Source organism: Saccopteryx leptura, chromosome 12, assembly GCF_036850995.1.
Source record: "Saccopteryx leptura isolate mSacLep1 chromosome 12, mSacLep1_pri_phased_curated, whole genome shotgun sequence".
Lineage (NCBI taxonomy): Eukaryota > Metazoa > Chordata > Mammalia > Chiroptera > Emballonuridae > Saccopteryx > Saccopteryx leptura.
The window spans coordinates 16,744,077-16,750,553 of NC_089514.1; the positions used below are offsets into that span (position 1 = coordinate 16,744,077).

The window sequence follows — 6,477 nt, forward strand, 5'->3', positions numbered from 1 at the left end:
CAGGAACGTGGGCGGACCAGGGCCCGGAGGTGGGGCCGTGAGCGGAGTCTGAAGCCTGAGGGAAACGACGGTGGCCGGAGTAAGTTGAGTCGCGCTTTTAGGTATTGTAGGACTTGTGGGACTAGTAATTGCTCACCTACGTCATAGTGACGCAAAACGTCGTCCCTGCCTTCTGAATGTAAACTTCATGAAGGTAGGAATTTTTATTTTGTTTTTAACAGTTCCCTCCACAGCCCCTAAAACAGCTGGTACTGAATAAACAAAAGATGCTATTGATTATACTGGAATTAGGACACACAATTTTCTCCCCATGGCCCATTACCAGAAAGTTATCAAGATTCCTTTGCAGCCCCGGCCAGGTAGCTCAGTTGGTTAGTGGTAGTCCTGATTCACCGAGGTTGCAGGCTGGGTCCCCCACCAGGGCGCAAACAAGAAATCAACTAATGAATGCATCGATAAATGGGAAAACAAATCGATGGTTCTCCCCCTCCCTTCCTCTTTCTCTAAAATCCGTTTTTAAGAGAAGTGCACTTGCAAATTGGAAATCCCTTGAGGAAAAGCTATTATCCTGGGCTTGAGTAGGGTGGGAGGCGGAGGTGAAAAGGTCCATTTGGAAAATGTTTTGAGTAGGTCAGCCCTTGAGGTGCACTTCCCATATGGACTTGTTCACGCCAATAGACTGCACTGGGGGGCCCAGCGACAGAGTTCAAATATCTGGTACTTGAGCCATGTTTTTCTTTTATTAATTTTTTTTTTTTGGAGAGAGAGAGAGAGAAAGAGTGAGGTGGAGGGAGAGAGAGACAGAAAGCTGACATCAATTTTGGTTTTTTCCCACCTATTTATGCAATTATTGGTTGCTTTTTTTTTTTTTTTTTTTCTTTTTGGTGAGAGGAGGGGAGATAGTGAGGCAGATTCCTGGCATACTCCCCAACCAGTATCCAGGGATCCACCCAGCAACCCCTTCTGGGGCCGATGCTCAAGTACCAACCAATTTTTAGCGTCTGAGGTTGTGTGCTAGCTCTCCTCAGTGCCGCCTGGGGCCACACTCCAACCAATGGAGCCACTGGCTGAGGGAGAGGAAGAGGCAGAGAAGGAGAGGAAGGAGGGTAGAAGCAGATGGTTGTTTCTCCTGTGTGCCCTGACCAGGAATCAAACCTGGGAGGTCCATATGTGGAGCCCACGCTCTACCCACTGAACCACCGTTCAGGGCCTTGGTTGCTTCTTTTTTAAAAAAATTATTTATTTATTTATTTTTTACAGAGATAGAGAGTGAGTCAGAGAGAGGGATAGACAGGGACAGACAGACAGGAACAGAGAGAGATGAGAAGCATCAATCATTAGTTTTTCTTTTTTTTAATTTATTTTATTTTATTTTATTTTTTTAGAGATGAGAGAGAGAGAGAGAGACAGGAGGGAGGAGCTGGAAGCATCAACTCCCATATGTGCCTTGACCAGGCAAGCCCAGGGTTTTGAACCGGCGACCTCAGCATTTCCAGGTCGACGCTTTATCCACTGCACCACCACAGGTCAGGCCAATCATTAGTTTTTCATTGCGCGTTGCAACACCTTAGTTGTTCATTGATTGCTTTCTTATATGTGCCTTGCCCGCGGGCCCTCAGCAGACCGAGCAACCCCTTGCTGGAGCCAGCGACCCTGGGTTCAAGCTGGTGGGCTTTTGCTCAAACCAGATGAGCCCGCGCTCAAGCTGGCGACCTCGGGGTCTCGAACCTGGGTCCTCTGCATCCCAGTCCGACGCTCTATCCACTGCGCCACCGCCTGGTCAGGCTTGGTTGTTTCTTATAGGTGTTCTGGTCAGGGATGGACCGCACAACCTTGGCATAGTGGGATGGTGCTCTACCAACTGAGCTACCCAGCCAGGGCTCTTATTACATATGTTTGTGTACATTCCCATATGGCTTGGTTTTCCATGCTTTTGAAAACTTTACCTAAATGGTATCATATTGTATATATTCTTTGGCAACTTGCTTTTCTATGTCAATATAACATTGGTGAGTCTTTCCTCTGGGTGTTTACTAGCTGTAGATTAATTCATTTTCACTGATGATTAGTATTATTGTACATTGTATATCCCAACTGATTTACTACCCTTGAGGGATATTTGGGTTGTTTCTTATGCTGTTTTTAATGTGCATATCCATGTCCCCTGGAACACATATACAAGGGTTGTTCTGGGTCGTTCTACACCTAGGAGTGAATCTGCTGGATCATAGGTACATGCATCTTCAGCTTCACCAGATAATGCCAGATTGCTTCCCAAAACCATTGTTCCAAATTAAACTCCCAACAGCACAATATGTGTTCCAGTGTTTTCACTTTTGCCAACACTTAATTTTGTCAGATTTTTTTTTATTTTTGCCAACCTGGTGGGTGTGAAATGATGTCTCATTGTGTGATAAATTGTCTTTCCCTAACAATTTTTTTTTGTATAATGTAAGCACTAATCTTTTATCAGTTACATATATTGAAGTATTGAAGTTTTATATTCTTCTAGTCTGTGCCTTTTCTTTTTTTGTGTGTGGCAGAGACAGAGTCAGAGAGAGGGACAGACAGGAAGGAGAGAGATGAGAAACATCAATTCTTCTTTGCGGCTCCTTAGTTGTCCATTGATTGATTTCTCATATGTGCCTTGACCAGGGGGCTACAGCAGACCAAGTGACCCCTTGCTCGAGCCAGAAACCTTAGGCTCACATTGGTGAGCCTTGCTCAAACCAGATGAGCCTGCACTCAATCTGGCGACCTCAGGGTCTCGAACCTGGATCCTCTGCATCCCAGTCTGATGCTCTATCCACTGTACCACCACCTAGTCAGGCTGTGCCTTTTCATTTTTAATAAACTTTATTGAGATATATTTCTACAAAATAAACAAAACCAATTTTAACCCTAGAATTTAATATTTGATAAATGTGTGCAGTTGTGTAACCATTACAATTATGGTGTAAAATGTTTCCTGTGCCTCTCAAAGTTCCTTTGTGCCCCCAAGCGATCCCTTCCCCCACTTCTGACTGAGGCAAGCACGGATATGCTCTCAATCACTATCTTTTTGCCTTTTCCAGAATACCATATAAACAGACTCATTCAGTATGTCTGGCTTCTTTCAATTGGCAGAATGCTTTTGAGATGTATTCACATTGTTCCATCTAGCAATAATTTGGCCTCCTTTTTAACTGCCCAGTAGTATGACATTATATGGACCTATGACATTTGTTTATCATTCACCAGTTGATGGAAAGATAGGCTGTTTCTAGCCTGCGACCATTGCAGAGAACATTATTATGAACATTTAGGTACCAGTTGTTGTATGAACATATGTGTCTTGATTTCTCTTGGGAAATACCTAGGAATAGAAGGGCCAGGTAATACGGTACATGCATATTTTCCTTTATAAGAAACTGCCAAACTCCTTTCCAAACTGCTGAACTGTTTCCCGTATTGCACATCCACCAGCAGCAACATATGAGAATTTTGTGGAGTGTTTTTAAGACAAGAAGTTTGTGATGTCTCTTTTATATAGAACTTTAAAATTATAATATAATTTGAGATATCAGCTTTTTTATTTTGGGGGAGTTATGAAATCCTTCATCACTTGGTTCTTTATGTTTTGATTCCTGCTTTTGTCATTTCTCCTGAGAGGATTAGTGGTGGATTTTTTTTTTCCTTTAGGAAGTCTTTTTTGACATTTTCCCATAGCAATTTGTGGGCAACATACACTTAACTCTGTCTGATGATACAGCTCTTGTCATTACAGAATGATGTGACATGGACTGAGGGTCAGAGCAATAGGTACTCAATGAAGAAAGTTATATTTCACATAACTGAAAGTCTCTGAAGAATTCTTGTTTGTTTGTTTTTTCAATTCAGTTCAGAATGGAGTTCAACAATGCTTTAAAACACAGTTCAGCAAACTTTCCTACAAGGGACTAAATAGCAAATATTTATATTTTAGGCTGTGCAGACCATATGGTCTCTATCCCAATGACAGTACTGGACTCTGTTGTAGGGCAAGGGCAGTTGCTGACAATATATAGATGAATGAGTTATATGCAAGTTATAATGCAAGTTTATTTATGGGCACTGAAATTTGAACTTCATATAATTTGTATGTGGCACAAAATAATATTCTCTTTTAATTTTTTCAAACATTCAAACATATAAAAACCAACTTTTGCTTATGGGGCATAGATGGACAGACAGAGAGCCAGTTTTGGCCCACACACCATAGTGCCACCGTTAATTTATGATACAGTCTTCCTGACATCACTGTAAGGAAATTGGGTAATATCCTCCCCATTTTTCACAAGCATTAGGACTCAAAGAGACTTTAGAGTTCATCCAGTTTAGCTTCCTTCTTCTCCTGTCCTCCATTTTATAGAGGAGGAGAATTTGGAGCACAAAGGAAGATGCCTGGCTTAAGTCCTACCTACCCTCCTTGACTCAATTCCAAAACACAACTTTAAAACTATCCTCAGCCACCAAATACTTCTGCCACATTCTCATTGGCAGTTAATCTCTTCTTTATATAAAAATATCCTAGAGAAATTTATTCTAATTAACACCTTAAAATTAAGGACTCACTAAGCGCAAGTCTTGATATTTATTTGTATCATTAAAACCTGTACAGTGCAATTAATAGTGACAACTGCGCTGCAGCTTTGATAGAAATCTTGATTAGTGAGGTGACATGATGATATCTATTATAAACTATACAGAGGATTAAAATGGACTAAATACTAGCCTGACCTGTGGGGGTGCAATGGATGGAGTGTCCACCTGGAACATGGAGATCACCAGTTAGAAACCCCGGGCTTGCCGGGTCAAGGCACAAACGAGAAGGAACCACTACGAGCTGATGCTTCCTGTTCCTCCCCTGCTCTTCTCTCTCTCTCTCTCTCAAATCAATGAATAAGATTTTTTAAATTGATGCTTTTAATTTTTTTTTTAGTTTTATTTATTCATTTTTAGAGAGAGAACTAGACAGAGAGAGAAGGGGGTAGAGCAGGAAGCGTCAACTCCCCTATGTGCCTTGACCAGGCAAGCCCAGGGTTTTGAACCAGTGACCTCAGTGTTCCAATTTGACACTTTATCCACTGCGCCACCACAGGTCAGACTAAAACTGATTAGTTACTAAAATACTATTAAGGCACCCAAATCCCCCGAAGCAAATTTTATTCCAGAATTTCAAGGACAGAAGAAATGGCAGTTCAGTTATAAAGAGCAGAAAACTTTCTTCTGCAGATTAGGTTGAGGTCAATGGGGGTGGTCAGGAAGGGGGCGGGGGTCTCCAGGCCACAGGTTAGGGCTCTCACTGTAGTACATATCTGGAACCCAAGCTCCAAGCAGAGCTCTTGTCTCTTGCATATTGCCTGTGTCCTCTTCAGACCAGAGCCTGGGACATACTGATGCTCAGTCAGGGATGGTTCAAGGATCAAAATCAGTCTGCAAGAGGTGAGTCCTACAAACTGACCTCTGAAATTTTTTTAGGGCACCGGTTTCAGCAGCTTTGAGAAAATTTTTTAGAATAATCTTAAATGATATTTCCCCAACCAGGAGCTCCATCAGAAGGTAAGGTGGTCACCTTCACCCCCGGGTGACTATCTTTTCATCTTCTCTTAGCCAGCTACTAACTTTGGAGTTATTATACATTCCGGATAGAAAGAATATGTTAACAGTACTGCCTCTAAACTGTTAGACAATTGAAAATTCAATGAGGGTAAACAATGTTTATGAGCAAGTCAGACGTGTTTAAAATGTAGACATTTATAAAGAGTCCTAGGAATAAGAAATTTCCAGAATAATTTATTACCTACAGATTTTAATTTTCTTGGGAAGTTCTAATTCTCAGCAAACATTAATCGTCACCCCACTGTCATTCCTCCATTTTACAAATTGCCATTCAGCAGAAGTTAGATGACTTGTTGCCAAGATGACACAGAAAATATAAATCTAAATAATTCATGATTTCAACTCTCTCTCCTGCTATTTGTTAGATTGAAATGTTGGGAGATTTGATGAGGATTTCAACCAGCTCCTGACCTGCTTCCTTGGTAATTGACCTTATATTTGCTGCTCTCTGCTACCCTCTGTTGATAGAAGAAGGAAAGTTTGATTCCCAAGACCATAGTTCTCCAAGTTAGGTCCTTGGAGCAGCATTATCAGCATTACCTGGAACCGGTGAGCAATCCAAATTATGGGGTCCTACCCCAAAGACTGAATCAGAAACTCTGGGGATAGAGTTTAGGAGTCCATGTTTTAACCTCTAAGTGATTCCGCTGCAACTTGACAATACTTTTCTGCATAGGTACTAATGTCCTGTCCTCCTGACCATAATAAAAATGACAGAGCATCTTCCCACTGCTTCTGTCCTCAGGCCTCACCCAGTCGTATACCACTGTGCCATGTACAAAGGCCTTTCATGTCCATTCATTCTTTCAGAGGGGTTTGTAGCAGCCTTGTGCAATA

At 41.7% G+C, this 6,477-nt stretch overlaps 1 long non-coding RNA gene across 1 annotated transcript in view; it reads left to right on the plus strand.

Moving 5' to 3' along the window:
- Positions 1–49: 49 nt before the first annotated feature.
- The window catches only part of LOC136384267 (uncharacterized), a 63,905-nt gene continuing 57,477 nt past the window's right edge, over positions 50–6,477 (plus strand). Inside the window, exons 1-2 of the long non-coding RNA XR_010747560.1 lie at positions 50–193; positions 1,386–1,526. This is a non-coding gene — a long non-coding RNA (uncharacterized lncRNA). The remainder of the gene's footprint in view (positions 194–1,385; positions 1,527–6,477) is intronic.